Consider the following 16,791-nt stretch of genomic DNA (forward strand, 5'->3'; position numbering starts at 1 on the left):
AGCAGTGCTGGTAAATTTCGTGGGGCTAATAACTCAGATTGGACAGAAGGCACAATCCATGTGTGCTTATGGACAGATACTTCTCTGAAAAGCACTCTGGGTATTGTAATTTTGTCATTTAATATTGTTTATTTCAATATTGGGAGCTCTTGAGAGATTGGTTCTTAAGCTCCCAGATGCTCTTCCTTGAAATGGCAAGCCTGAGATCCTTGGTTCTCTGAGAGTGGCCTTCTGGTCAGCAGCTATGGGCTTCACATAAGAGGATATACTAAAACTCAGCACCTTGTCCTCTCAGAGTTTTCCTGTGATATCAACTCCACATGGGATTCTGCTTTCCATACCAACCTTTCTGGGTCCACTTTCTAGAAGGTTCAAATCTTTTGACAAACTAACTCAAATGGTCTTTTCAATGGAAACATCTCAATCCAGATCTTAACTCTGTTGATAACGCTGAGTCATTAAGTTTCTCTGTGCCTAAGTGCCTTTGTTTATAAACTAGAAATAATATTAACAATATTACAAAAATAAGAACAAATGGATATAATAGAGACACATTTTCTTCAAAGTGAATGAATGAATAAATAAACACACCCTGGCTTAAACCAGACAATCATGACTCATTTCCTGTTGTAGCCTACGCTGGAGGGCAGCTCTGCTAGCCCCACTATTTCAGAGTGAGTTTCTACCCAGCCTAGTTCCCTAGAATTCCCAAGGCATTGTCCCTGTCTGCTCCACTGAAGCTCCATTGCCACAGGCAGAAAGGGACTGAGATCCAGATGGGTCCTACCTCAGCAACCGACATCAGTCAAGTGGAAAAGATTGGGAAGTGTGCTCTTTCTCTAGCTGTCCTATACCAACACATGACTGTGAAATCAGCCTGGGCATTTGGATAGGCTCCAGCAGTCCCCACTACACTCACCTGGTAGGGTTATCTTAGGAGGAAAAGGAATTATGAAGATAAATTTTATAGCATGCTGTTTAGGATCCATACACAGTAAGCAATCAATGTTAGTTGTTGTCTTTATCATCTTATAGTTAGCCTTCTGGTAACTAAGACATTTGATCTCTATCAAGGCTGTCCAAAACTTCGACTCATAGGCTACAAAGTGATCAAATTTAAGTCCACCTTCCCAAAGGGGTGCATGGGTGCTTCAGATCAAAACAACAGTGACATCATATTGGTACGATATTAGTCCCAACAGGACTGATGTCCAAAGAAGCTAATAAGCAGCTCTTCCAACTACACCACATCTGTCCTCTGACCTGCATTGCCTTCAGTGGAAGAAATGCTCAGTGAGGAAATCTGAGTGCTCAGGGTCCATCAGTGGAGGAGAGTTTTTAGGAAGGAAAGGTTTGAGATAGCCTGACCCCACAGGAAACTGCAGAGCAGAAATTACACCACAGAATTGGTCCCAGCTTGAATCTTTCATACACGGGTGCTGGTTTAGGCCATGGATGCAGGCTGCCCGAGGTGAGGGAGGCAGGTTGGTACCCTAAGCAGTCAAGGGGGTGGCTGCATCAGCCACTACAGAGGCTGCAGGTGGGACCAGCACCAAGCATTCTCTGTGGATGTCCGCTGCTTACATCCATATAGTCAAGAACGGAAGGGAATCAGAGGAAAAATGTCTCTGTGTGGGTGGATCAAGAATGCTTCTGGTCTTATGGCCACAAATTCAATCTGTATCTCCAGCCCACACTTATCTACAGGGGAAGAGTAGGGAATGTAACTTACTGAATGTCAGTTTTGCTTTTACCGGAAAAATGATTCCTACCTCATCAAGAAGGAAAATGTTTTTCATAAATAGGCATCCAAACCACTAGTTATTTGAACTGTTAAGGAAGTACCTCTTCTTAAATGCACTTTAAATGCATTTTATTCCCCTAAAAGAGAAGATGAGTTGGTCCCATCAACTACAGGTCTTCAGATAATCATTATGAATCTTTATAAATAGAAAAATGAACACAAAATAGATATAAAATTTGGGTCCAGTCAGGGATTCTTAGGAACAATCAAGGTACTCTGGAGCACTACATATTGTCCAACTTCCTGTACAACATCTCTTATACCCAGACATACTTCTTTCAGACAAGCCTCCAGGGCCTTATTATGTCACACACAGATCACAACTATTGTAATCATAGTCTTCCCTGCTCCTTACTATGAGATAGATTCCAACTAATAATGTTACCTTCCATCACCATGACCTTGGATCCCGGGAAGCTAATTGTTTCTGTTTATTTTGTTTTGTTTTGAGACGGGGCTTCAGGTAACCCAGACTGGCCTCAAACTTGCTATGTAGCCAAGGATGACCTTGAACTTTTCCCCTCCCAGATGTTGGTACTACAAGTATGCATCAGCATGCCTGGTTTAATGCAGTGCTGGGGTTCAGATCTCAGGGCATCATGCATGCCAGTTAAGCACTCTACTAACTGAGCTCCATCCCCAGCCCGGTCCCTGGGCTTTGGCTCATCCTTCCATACCATCCTACCTTATGCCCTAGTTCCAACAACTACATTAACACTTTTTCCACTGCCTCACTTTCTGCTCAGTTCCTGGCCTGCTGCTCCAGGTCCCTCGGGACTGGGTCTTTGTAGCCCTGCGTCCATTCCGAAATTTGCCTGATCACCAGTCCTGCTGCTCGGTGACAGATTCCCTGGGCCACCTGCCGCCTGCCTGCCCACCTGCCGCCGGCATCTGCACCTATCCTCTGCTGCCAGACAGCCATGCTCCCCATGGAGTGAGAAGAACAGATGGAACACTTTTAACAAAGTGGTATAAAGAGAGAAAATGCCAGCTAAACTGCTAGAAAAAAAAAAATGAGGGTTAAACTCCTTCATTAGGAGAAGGAAGCTGCTTAGGATAAAGGCCAAGGACGTGGAAAGGATACCTTCTTGTAGTCCACACAGCAGTTGTCCACCGGATTGGCAGAGCACAGGGGTCAAGTGTTGAGTTCTGGATTTGAACCTGCTGTGCCTACCAGCTCACCTTCAGCAACCGGTAAGTCTGCCCTGCAGACTATGTTCTTACTGACATTGAAAGAGACATGACAGGCTGACCCTCTTCCAGTGGTTTCATAAGTATAGGCCCAGATACTTAACAAACACTTGATACACTAATTCTAGGGGAAAAGATACATATGAGGTAGATTTTGTTTGGAGGGAAAGGAATATTGTGCTTGGAGAAGCGAAGACATGGCTAGGTGAGTCACAGAGTTAAAGATCAATAAATTCAGACACTGTGGAAGTGGCAGGCATCAGTGAGGTGAGAACCAGAACAGAAATCTGTGTTTGGTGGAAAAAAGAAGAGGCCAAATGAGCACCCCGTGAGATGGGGCATTCAGGCTGAGGAACAAGTTGTGGTGGAGAGTTCGGGTTACAGAACAATGAGGGTGAAAGTGAGGGGACCCTGGCTGCTGCCTAGGGAATATAGGCCCACACCCTAGGCACACAGACACACACACTCACACATAGTACTAACATGCTAAGGGAAGTAGAAAGGATTGTAATAACACTGTGCATTTTACCAGAAGGGCTATGATACACAGTGTTTAGAACAACTCTGATGGAGAGAACAGAGTAGGGGCTCCAGAGAGGGAGAGGTAAACAGGCAGTCAGCTGTGACAGAGGGAAGAAGCAATGAAGAAGCATAATAATATATAATGCTGTTCCAAAACAACAGCTGGGAATAGGGAATTGATAGCAAAGCAATAAATACCAGCAACAAGGGAACGAAATATCATTAAAATGCACAATAGTTAATAACAATGAAGCCAAAGTCAGGAAGCAATTAATAAATTAATAAACAATAACAAAGTTTAAAATGAATACAGAAAAAAGTGAAGTTATTTAGCACAACCGTTTAGTAAGAAAAGGCCAGGGGATGCCTGGAGGAGAGGTGCGAGGATGATGCAGCTGTATTGCTGGGGCAGGTGCCAGGGTCAGAGAAGCTCAGAGGAGGGAATGATGTTCTCTGACCACAAGCAAAGGGAGAGAAGAGCAGTCCATGGCCAGTACTGTGCTCTGCTGATCCCGGAGCCACCAGCATAGACAGAAATGGCCTCGGGGATGGACTACCTGCATGGTGCCAAAAACTATGAACACATAAGTGAGGCTTCATTCCTAAGATGTCTGTAGGGAAGTAGTAGAGACTGTCTTCAAATGTAAGTCCAAGACAGTCACAGACCTAGTCTCAGCTCCCGAGCTCCCCTGTCAAACTCAACACATCTTTTCTGAGTTGTATGGAGAGTCATTAGATGGCCCCAAGCCCACCTGGGAGATCCCCACAGGTCATTGAGTCCCAGCAGTTCTAAACTCAGCCACAGACCTGGAAGCTCCTGTCAGTATAAAAAGCCTCAGCTCGGGGTGGCTGCTATCTCATGGTTTCCTTAGCAGAGTACATGAGGCACATGCATGAAAATCTCATCATGAGGGTCTGAAGAGATGTCTCAGCAGTTAAGAGCACTTACTGCTCTTCCAGAGGACCAGAGATGAGTTCCCAGTACCCACCCTGAGGCTAACAATCAACCATAACACCAGTTCCAGAGGATGTGCAGCCCTCTTCTGGCCTCTGTGGGCACTGCACACTTAGGGTACGCTTAAATACATATAGGCAAAATACTCACATAGATCGTAAAATAAAACTTTAAAAAAGTCATTGTGAGACCCATCAACTTGTACAACGTATATACACTAAAATATTAAAAAGTATTTCTCACTTTCTAACATGGTGATGGTATTTGGAGCAGCAGTGGACAAGGCTTCTGAACTCAGTTCAGTGTAAATTTTATGCTCTCAGGAGTCCCTGCAAAGCAGAAGAATGAAGCAGCTAAGCAGATGGAGTAGGCAGCCTTCCCTTGTCGTTTAAGAAATGTGTCCCTGCTCTATGTTCGTGTGATATGAGATTATTATATTTGTGACATTTGCCCAGAGATAAACTCTTCAGAAGACAGGATCAGTTTCCTTTCTTACCTTCTTTGTGTGCTGTGCAGCCTTTTTGTTTCTGAAGATTGTGTTCTTTTACCCTCTTACACCCAGTCCTATTTTTTCAGTACTCAGTAGCTGAGATTGGAGTTTAGCCACACTGTGGGCTTAGAGGGTCATTTCTCCCAAACATCCAACTGATGAGCAGTTTCTATACTCATGTTGCCCACTTGCTAGTCAACAGTAAAGTACAAGTGTGGGGGAAATTGCAGAACTAGAAGCAGAAGGGAAGTCGCTAGTATACACTCCAGATAACCCCAGAAAAGGTTAAAGATGGAAGAGTGTGGCTGCTGCCAGCTGCGGCCACCCCTCCACTCTTCCGGTGCTGGATGCTGTCTCCGGGCACCACTCCTCAGTTCAGGGGCACCACCTCCGATTGCACGGGTGCCGCCTGCAATTGCCAGGCACCGCCTCCTGGGTGCTGCCTCCGATCTCATGGACGCACCCCTGATGGCACCAGCGCTGTCCCTTGCTCCCCTTGGCTCCTCCCTGCTGCCCCAAGCTGTGGTCACTCTTCCGCTCCTTGAGGTGCTGGGGCAGCTTTTCTGCTCGCCTGGTGCTGGGGCCGCTCTTCTGCTTGCTGGGGTGCTGCCTCCCATCCTAGATGCTTCTGCCTGTCCCAGACCCCAGTGCTGGTGAAGAGACTGTGTCAGCGGAACCGCATTCAGACACAGGAGACCAGGTTCCTCGATACAGATCTGGTTTATTGTAGAAGGGCACAAGCTTATATAGGGGTAGGGGTCCAATCAAGAAGTTACAACTCAGATCTTTTCGCTGTGTCCTATCATGACATTGCGTCAGACACCTCATTAACATAATGGGTTTCTGGTTCCTTAGGTTCCCGTTTCCTTATGGGGCCTGGTTTCCTGGGAACCAGTGACCCAGGCTGTCTAAGTGTTGCAGTTTGGGATCTCAAGGGTGGTGATTAGGGAGTGGCGAGCTCTAGGCATCAGTCTCCTGATCTGCCAATGGGAGCAAATGTCACAAGGAGTTCCTTGTGGCTCCAGTGGTCTGCCATTGCCTCGGGCCTGCTGTATGGCTGTCATTAAGACTTTCCTACAGAAGAGGATAAAGGAAAGAAACAGAGGAGTTGGGAATAACTGACATAAGAAAAAATGAAAGTGAAGGAAAAGCAGGAAAGTTCAGGAGAGGAAGAGACATCCCCAAAGAAAGTCCAAAGAACGGGCTTATTAATATCAAGACATGTAACTTTTATATGTGCATAAAATAGTGTTAACTAGATATGGTTAATATACCCAAATCAAATGAGTAACGCTCATTTATATGGGATGCATAATACAGAAATATCAATTCCATTCCAATAAATGTGAAAGAAGAGTATTTTCCTTGAATCCACTGCTGTAAAACATACATTTTCTTAAAGAACATTAAACTAATTAATTGGAAAGACATCAGACTGAGGCAGCTCAAAGCCCTGGGTTTCTACATGGAAACTCAAACTCAGTCAGCACACATACACTGGGCCTCAGATTCTTATATGTGGGTTACAACCCCATGTGGGGGTCATGGAACTGAATGTGGAAGCCTCAGAATATTGTCAGAGTAAAAGGTTCTGGTGAAAAAAATAATTCAAAACCAGCTGGGGGTGGTGGCACACACCTGTAATCCCAGCACCCAACAGGCAAAGGCAGGTGGAGCTCTGTGAGTTTAAGGCCAGCCTGGTTTACATAGCAAATTCAAGGCCAGCCAGGGCCACATAGTCTCAAAAAACAAACAAGCAAAAAATACAAAACAACAACAAAAAAAGAAAAATTCAAAATGAAATGTTTAGTGAATCGAAGTGTTTCTGACATGTGTGTGCTGTAGCATGTGATGTCACTGTGGCCTTAGTTCTGAACACAACATGAGCACTTGGCACTGTGCATGCTGTCTCACCACACAATGCCAAGGACCACAGTCTGAAATATCTCAGCTTAGATTCAGGGCTATTGTAGGTCATGAACTGCAGTGTTTATCCTGCACATACAATTTTCTGCTCTTACAGATATATATGGTTTAATTATGGAGAACAAATGCTTTTCTTATTTTCCTTCCACCACTCTTCAGCATCTTAGTATCAAATTGCATCTTTTCTTAAAATATTTTTTGATTTATTTTTTATGTTTATGAATGTTTTGCCCACATTCATATGTATGTATGTAAGTACACCCATGTGTGCAATGCCCATAGAGGCCAGAAGAGGGCGTTGGATCCCCTGGAACTGGAGTTATGGACAGTTGTTAACCACCATGTGGGTGCTGGGAATGGAACCGAGGTCCTCTGGAAGAGCAGCAAGTGCTTTTAACTGCTGAGCCATCTCTCTAGTGCCGAAAATTGTATCTTCGAATTGTGTTTAGAATGTCTGATTTTAAAAATTGCTTGAGCTGCTAACTTGAGTTTCATTTAAAAATCATTAAATTAATTTTGGCTTGGAATTAGGACAGGATTTTCAGCAATTTTTTAAAAGGCTCTAAGCATACTTCTATCATTTTGTACTATGTAAAGTGGCATTCTCAACAATGACAGTTATAGAATCCAAATAATGACCACCTCTGAAAAATACTGATGATGCTGTATTAAATAATCAGTAATTGTTTATGCAAAAATAAGCAAGCACATCTATCTCATTAACATGCAAGTTTTCTTTCATCTTTAACAAATGGTCAAATATATACCAAATAATTACTTTAACATAATTTTTTTCATGATTTAGTGTCAGTAAATGTTTAATTTGAACATCTATTTTAAAGCTTTATTTTTATCACTTTTAATTATATGTACTTGTGGAGGTGGGATATTCACACATGAGTGCAGGTGTCCATGAAAGCCAGAGAGTAGGATCCTTTGGGGCTGGAGTTACAGGCAGTTGTGAGCCACAGATGTGGATGCTGGGAATCAAATTCAGGTCCTCTTTGAGGGTGGCATGTATTCATAACTATTAAGCCATCTCTCCAGCTCCCCATATTATACCTATTTCATACAGTATCCTAGAAAAAAAATTATCAGGTGAAAGTGATCAAGAATGGAAAAATTTCCAAGAAACACTGCTCTATGGGTTGGAGATATGGCTCAGCCACTAAAAGCACCAGCTGCTCTTGCAGAGGAACAAGCACCTATATGGTACAAACCACAGACCAGAACTCCAGTTCTAGGAGATCCAACATCTTATAACCTCCTCCAGCATTGCACAACACAGGTGCACTTACAGATGCAGGCAAAACAGTCTTATACATAAAATAAAAATAAATACCCACCCCCTGCAAATTAAAGAACCCCTGCTTTAGTCCAGTTAGAAAGCTCAAACCAGCTTCTCACTAGGCATGATTTTTTTAGATTCATTTTTATTTATGTGTGCATCACATATGTCCATAAACCTGCAGAGACCAGAGGTGTCAGATTCCTTGGAGCACGAGTTATAGGCAGTTGTGAGCCACCCAACATTGATATTAATAACTGGATTTGCATCATCTGGAAGACCAGCAAGGGCTCTGAGCCTCTCTCTAGCCCTGGCTATAAACTTTTGTGCTTCTTGTCCATCCTATAAAAACCTCCTCCTCACTTTCCTGCTAACTCCAAGAAAAGCTTTCCCCTGGTACCACTTTGAAGGAATCACTGACTCTCTGCATTCTGGAGCTGTCCAATTCAGGAATCTTGTCTGCTCAAATAAACTCTGAAAATTTTTAATAAGCTTTACCTTTTAACAAGACCTATCCTGGAAAGGGGAGTCCAAAGGTATAACATCTGCCTTGAATAAAATCTTCAGCTTGATCGAGCAGAGGCTGTGCTTTGTTCCAGGGCCGGATCACAGGTCTACTGCACAGGACTCAGCATGTATTACTGTGATCATAATATAAGAATTGTTAACTCTGGAGGCAGTTACTATGCAGATTTGTGAACATTCCCCTCAGATTCTAAATTATCTGCTGTTTGCTATTGGGATATGCACTATGATTTTACTGAATCAAACTGATTTCAACTACATTAAGTTTGATAACACTGATTTACTATAGCAATGTGTTTTTTAATGTGAGCTTGGGTATGTATTTGACTGTGTGGGGAGATAAAGATGTTCATTTTCTGATCTTTCACATGCTAAACAACTATATGTTGAAGAATTTTACAATAAAATCTGTCCTTATGTGAATGACAAATAGTAACAAAAGGGCAGCTGTCCTGTTTAATTTAAAAAAAAATTTTAGGTGTATGTGTGTTTTGCCTGCATGTATGTAAGAGCACCACATGCATTCAATGCCCACAGAGACCAGAAGAGGGCACTGGATCCCCTGGAACTAGAGTTACCAATAGTTGTTAGCTGCCATGTGGGTGCTGGAAACCAAATTCAGATCTTCTGCAAGGACAGCCAGTGCTCTTGACTGCTGAGCCATCTCTCCAGCCCAAGCTACCCTGTTTAAGAATTGGCAATGACTTTCCTTACTCTGTGCAGTTCCTTCTGGCAAGTACACTCAGCAGCAAGAACAGCAAAGTATGTCAAACCATTGTGCACAAATAACTAAAATGTTATTTTAAATATTCCCATGAATATCATACTCTGAGTCCCACTTTCCAAGTTATACATACTGTATACATGGTCACACAGGCAAAAAATTAGACCAATTCCATTGGAACATGGTTCACTTTTCAACTTGTGATTATTGAATTAACTTGGTTGCTGAAAGAAGAAGCCAGGGGGCGTGAGGTCTGGTGCTACTTCGCCGCCGTGGAGTGCTTGATAGTTCAGGCACTCTGTGCTCTGCCTCCAGCTTGCAGGTTCCCTCCTGTGAGAGATGAAGGGTGCCACTTGCCTGGTCCACCTCATGCAAAGATTTTAAGGATTACAGGAATTAAAGAAGAATGCACATAAAAAAGAACCTCCTAGGATAAGGGAGATGGTTTAATTAGTGGAGTCCTTACCATGCAAGCATGAGGATCTGAGTTCCATCCTCCAGAGTCCACAGAAATAAGCCAGACATGGAGGCATGTGCTTGCAATCCTAGCACTGGAGAGGGAGAGGCGGGTGGATGCCTGGGGCTAGCCAGCCAGCCAGCCTAGCCTACTTGGTGAACTTCAGGCTAGTGAGAGACCCTATCTCAAAAAACAAGGTAGATCTCACTAGAGGAACAATACTTGAGGCTGATCTCTGGCCTCCACATGCACATACACACTTGCATGCACACGTGCATACACACATGTACCTATTCATACATGAACACATACTACCCTTCAAGCCCCAAATCCTTCAAGAAGAATTTTGGTCAGAGAATTTCAGTATCAGGAGGGAATTAGAGATCATCTGGCCTAGGTTGCTGATTTCACCAATGAAAACTCAGAGACCCAAGCCCATGCTCAAACAGCTACTTCCCAGTGAGCTTGCACCAGCATCTCGCCTCCTGGCTCCCAGTCTGCACTCTGCCATTTACTTACCTAAGAACTGGTTATCTAGTTTTTAAAAAAAATTTTTTTTGATGTATTTATTTTTATTTTATGTGCATGAGGGTTTCGCCTGCATGTAAGTGCACCTGTGTGTGCAATGCCCACAAGGCCAGAAAAGGGTGTCAGATCCCCTAGATACTAGAGCTGGAGTTAAATACAGTTGTTAGCCACCATGTGGATCCTGGGAACGAAACTTGGTTCCTCTGGAAGAACAGCCAGTGCTCTTAGGTGCTGAGCCCATGGCCAGTAAGCTAATCTGTGTCACTGATATTTATTATAATCCATTTAGAAGACCCAAAATGTCAATTTCCAGTATGCAGGGCATCTCTAAGTTCACACTGAAGTATTAATTAGTACTTGTTGAACAGGTAGCACATCAGGCTATGGGTTACCTGTGATGTCATATAGTCTCTGCAACCACCCTGTGAAGTTCACACTGTTCGTTACTCTTCTCATAGAGAAAGAAATGTCCTGTGCTCCTTCATGCCCTCTGTAACATCCTGTGCTCGTTCATGTACTCTGGTTAATTTTGTAGTCAGGAGGCCGATCCTAGTAAACAGTGGCCCAGTCTCTTCTTCCAGGGGCTTCTGGCAGGGGCCAGCCAGCAGCAGGAACAGGTTGGATAACATGGGGGTTGGGGTGGATGTTTCTGATCCCTGGGTAAATGGGGATTCTTTCCCATCAGACTGCTTCCTGAGAGCCCCAGCTCTTGATGGATAGCTCCTCCATTCTGGAGACCTCACCTCCACTAGTGGGCTCTGTTAATCATTCCTTCTTTCCCCCCTCTAGTTACCAGCAGGGAGAGAAGCATCCTAGTGTTGCAAACCTCAGTTCTGCCTCACCGTGAAACCCATGAAAAACCTCAATAAATTAAGGATGGCGGTGTATGCCTGCAATCCCAGCACTTGGGAAGTGGAGTCAGGAAGATCAGGAGTTCCAGGCTATACTTAGCTATATAGTGAGTTCAAGTCCAGCCTGGGCTACATAAGACACTGTCTCAAGAAAAGAAAGAAAGAAAGAAAGAAAGAAAGAAAGAAAGAAAGAAAGAAAGAAAGAAAGAAGGAAGGAAGGAAGGAAGGAAGGAAGGAAGGAAGGAAAGAAAGAAAGAAAGAAAGAAAGGGGGAGGAGGGAGGGAGGAAGGAAGGGAAGAAGGAAGGGAGGAAGGAAGACCATTAAAAACAACAGAACCTGAATAAACCTAGCTTTACTTACTTGCTTTTAGTTCACTGGAAAAATCTCTAATATTGGACATACTGGTGCATGCCTTTAATGCCAGCACTGGGGAGGCAGAGGCAGGCAGATCCCTGTGAGATTGAGGCCATCCTGATCTATATAACAAGTTTCAGGCCAGCTGAAACTACAAGGAGTCCCTGTCTCAAATTAAAAAACAAACAAACAAAACAATAACAAAAACAAAAACAAAAACAAAATCTCTACTTCAGATCCCAGAGCAGAGTGAGATATTATCATCTTTGCTGAGATACTTCTGACTTGTGGGTTGCAGTGATAGCAATTGCCTGGTTGTTTTTCAGGGAGAGACACCAAGGCCACTTTTGTTAAAAACCACCAATTTTGTCTTGGATCTGAACAGATCTTTGACGGATGACCCCTTTGATGTCAGGAGGTTGAGAACTCTTCCCTCAGGAGATGCTAACACTGCCATTTATACCCACGCATACCTCTGACTCCTTCACCTCAAACACCCGTCTGCAGATCCTAACGCACCCTACTTTTAGTGTCCATGAATCTCCTAAGCCCCGTCCTTGAGGAGAGCAGGTTTGAGACTTTCTCTTTCATCTCTGTTCTTGCCTCCCTGCGAACAAACTCTCTGAAAAACGTGCCTCTGAGCAGCATTCTACCCAGCAGGCAAAAATGATGTGGTTCAGAAACTCCTTCTTATTGAACTTTTCAGCCCAGCCAACATCTTTGCATCTGGTTCCCCTAATTAAACCCCTTTGAACCACTTGGAGGTTTCCTGAGTAGATACTCATTGGTTCATATGAATAAACAAGTGATTTAAAGAGCACGGGTTGGCCTGACTTGGTGGCATATGCCTGAAATCACAGCACATGGGAGGCAGAGGTAGAAGGTTTGAGGCTTGAAGGCCAGCCTGGTCTACATAATGCTAATGGTAATAATTATAATTAATAGCACAGGCTTGTTTTGAACTTGAACTGTCCAACTGACAAGTTCCTGTCTTATTCTTGAAAGACTATTGTTTCCAATAGCACCATGGACCAAGCTAGTAGTCTCCAAACATTTTGATATACTTTTAAAATTTAATTTTGCTTTTAGTTAATATACAAATAATGATTGCCTTATGGTATTTTCATACTTGTTCCTCCCTCACATTGTTCCCCTTATAATTTCATGCCATACATGCACACACACACACACACGTACCACAAACACACATACCACACACACAGACCACATACATACATACACATGTATACCACACATACACACACACCACATACCATATACACATACATACATCACATACATACACACAGATACACATACCACATACACCACCACCACCACCCCACACACACACATCTAGGTTCCACATATAAGAGAGAACATGTGATATTTGTCTTTCTGAGTCTGACTGAATTCCTTTAATGCGATGATCTCTTTGATGATGCATCCATGAAGAAAATTCTGTGAGCAGGTAGCCTGATACATGTATGTGTACTATAAGTTGCGTGTAAGTAGGTCTTCTGTAAGATATGACAAATGCTAGAAAGGCTTTATTAGTTTCGTCTCACACTTAGAAGAATTCTGTTTTTCTGTATGTCACCAGAAGTCATGTTCAGGGGGTGAACACAGTGGAATCCCCCTTTAGCTCCTCATGACTGCAGTCACTTTCTTCTGAAGACAGAAGGCCTTTAGAATCACACCACACTTCTTCATTATACTGCGCCCATCCTCTGTCTCCTCCTCCTACAGCACATAAACAACAGCCCTGCAGTAGTTACTTTCCTTGTTGCTGCAACAAAATGCTTCCTAAAAGCAGCTTATGAGGGGCTGGAGAGACGGCTCAGCAGTTAAGACCACTGGCTGCTCTTGCTGAGGACCCAGGTTCAGTTCCCAGAACCCACATGCTGGCTAACAACGGCCTGTAACTACAGTTCCAGGGATCTGATGCCCTCTTCTGACCCCCTGAGGACAATTGCAAGATACAGGTGCACTTACATACATGCAGGTAACACACTCTTACACATAAAATAAAAACAGCTATGGAAGGAAGGGTTCGTTGTGGGTCGCATTCTAGAATACAGTCCGAGATGGGGAAGCAGTGATGTCAGAAGTGTTAGGCAGCTGGTCACATGGCATCTTCAGTCAGGAAGCAGAGATGAGTGCTAGTGCCTGCTTCCCTTGCTCCTTTTTTTTTCAGTCCAAGACCCCAGCCTGTGGAGTGATGCCACACCATTCAGCAGGGATCTTCCCACTTCATTAACATACTCTACAAAACCTTTCACAGATGTGCCCAGTGATTTGTTTCTGTGGTGATTCTAAATGTCATTCCGGTGACAATGGAGATTCACCATCATAAGATGTAAGTAATGATGTGCTGAGCGGGGGGCAAGAAGAGTGGGAATCAAAGTCCTTCAGATCTTCTTCAGTACCATCTTAAGACCAGCATGCTGTGTAGAAACAGTTAAGATCTTCCAGTATCACTTTAATAATATTTATCAACATAAGTCACATGGCATAAAATTCATCCATTGAAAGCATATAACAAGTGTTTTTTTTTAGCATTTTTCATAGTTACGCAGTCAGCCCTACTAACTAACATGGGACAGTACCATCACTTGAAAAAGAAGTCCACTAACAGTCCTTCCCCACTTCAACCTGCCCCCAGCCTCTGGCAACCACTAATCAATTTTTTTCTCTTCAAACTATGGTATTCTGAACATTTCACAGAAATAAAACTATAGAATACATGACCTTTGTATTTTTTACACTCAGCGTATTGTTTTTACAGCTGATGCAAGATATAGTGCTTTGCACCAATATTTCATTCCCTTTATGGTCAAATAATACTCCATTCCATGGTTATACCAGAAGTGGTTTATCCATTGATCAGGTAACACACACTTGTGTTCTTTCCACATTTTTAACTACTGCGCGCAGTACTGCTGTCAACATGCATACACAAGTTTCCATGTGAATACATTGGCATTTCTCTCATATACATGCTTAGGAGTATACAGTTAGGGATTACATGCTAACTGTATGTCTAACATTCTAAAGAAGAGAGTAACTGTTTTCCAGAGTGACTGTAGCATCCTGTAGTCCTACTAGCAGGAATATTTGAGGGCTCCAGTTTCTTCACAACCTTAGCACCACTTGTTATCCTTTTGATTATGGACACCCTAGTGGATGCGATATGGTATCTCATTGTAGTAATTAGTCAACACCTTTTAAAAATCCAAGCTGTCATCTGACTAATATTAACAAAATAATTTATTAATATGAATTAACATTAATATTTATTTTCAGTGACTGAAACATGAACGATGCCAATTTCATTTGCACACAGAAGAGTACTCGAGGGTCTGGGAGAAAGCTCAGTTCTCAAGTGCTTGCCCTGCAACCATGAAGACTGACTTGAATCCTCAAAGCTCATAAACAAAATAAATTATGGCTCACACTGATAATCCCAGGGCTGGGGAGGTGGAGACAGGCTGGTCCCTGGGGCTCACTGGCCAGCCAGCCTAGCCGAATTGCCAAATTCGAAGACATCAAGATCTTTCTCAAAAAACAAGGTAGGCAGTTCCTGAAAAATGACACTTGAGGTTGACTACTGGCCTACACACACACACACACACACACACACACACACACAGAATATTGCAGTGCTCTAATAAAATGCTTTAAAATTGCAACATAAAAGCTAAGCAACCTCCTTCCCACACTCATCAAGGAGTCAAGGGGGAGTCAGTTACCCCTCCTACACAATCAGTCAGCCTGAGCTGCATGTGGGGGAGGGGCTAAGGATATACAAGCTGAGAACATCATAAGGCACCTCTCTCACCATTTTGTGCAGCTATTGAGAAATCACGGGATCTATATTTGAGTGTGGACTTTCCAGTGCAGCTGTAAATGGGGGGAGCACCCAATCTTTTGTAAATAAACCCCCACCCTATACTCTGTTAACAAGCCCAATAAACTAGTTAGGATTTAAAAAAAAAAAAAAGAAAGAAAGAAAGAAAAGAAAAAAGAACAGAGCTAATGGAAACCTTTGTTATTCCACCAAAGTTGGCAAATCCTTTGCTCTTTGATTGCTTAGTCCTACTTTTCCCCCTTAAAACTTCATTGTATATATTTTTATGTAAACTGCTTCAAGTTATTTCTGGGAAAATGTGTTAAAAATTGCCTCTCTGTGGAATAATAAAAATATTCCAAAATTTTTTTTAAAAAAAAGCTAAGCAACCATTCTAGTCAGAAGTGTAACTAGGGAGGCAACTCAGTAGGTAAAGCACGTGGTTTGGAACCATGAGGACCTAAGTTCAGATCCACATAGTCCTTCTAAAGCCAGATGCATGGTAGTCCCTATCTGTGATCCTAAATCTCCTATGGCAAAACAGGAGGTGGAGAATTCCCAGAGGCTCACAGGTCAGTGAGCCTGGCATGCACCACAGCACACAGGAGACCCTGTCTTAGGCAATGTGGAAGGCAAGGACCAACACCCGAGCTTGGCTTCTGACCACATCTGTTGCTCACACACTTGTACTCAACACATGAACACAAATACGTACCCAACATCCATACCCACAATACATGGGGGGTGGGGAGGGGGCCTGTAACTGTGAATTAGAAGCAAAAAATTATTGTGCAATTTAACAGATCCACACCCACTTTTTGGTCTCTACAAGATTTCAAAGATTCTGTGGGTCATTTGGTTCTTTTGGGGGGGAGTGGGGTTGTTTGATTGATTTATTTGTTCATTTATTTATTTAATTTGGTCTTTTTGAGACAGGGTCTTCCTGTATCCCAAGCTGACCTGGATTTCAGTATGTAGACCAGGCTAGCTTCAGTCTTATAGAGATCTGCCTGCCTCCCAAGTTCTGGGATTAAAGGCATGCACCATCATGCCCAGTGTCAATTGGTCTTACTTTTAATTTGTAATGCTAATTTAATTTATTGAGCCAGATGTTTGAAAAATATTTCCAGCTGACTCACTAAAACTTCTCCCTCAATGGACTTGCTTTGGAACATAGTAATCTGTTCTCATTTTTTTCACTAACCCATTTTGTAAATTAAAATTCAACATCATATTATTTTAGTTTCCTTCCTTATATAACATTTCCTTAAATACACATTCTTTTTAAAAAATACTTATTTATGTGTATGTGTATGTATTTTAAA

The sequence above is a fragment of the Nannospalax galili genome, unplaced genomic scaffold (genome assembly GCF_000622305.1).
Source record: "Nannospalax galili isolate Female #2095 unplaced genomic scaffold, S.galili_v1.0 scaffold162, whole genome shotgun sequence".
NCBI lineage: Eukaryota > Metazoa > Chordata > Mammalia > Rodentia > Spalacidae > Nannospalax > Nannospalax galili.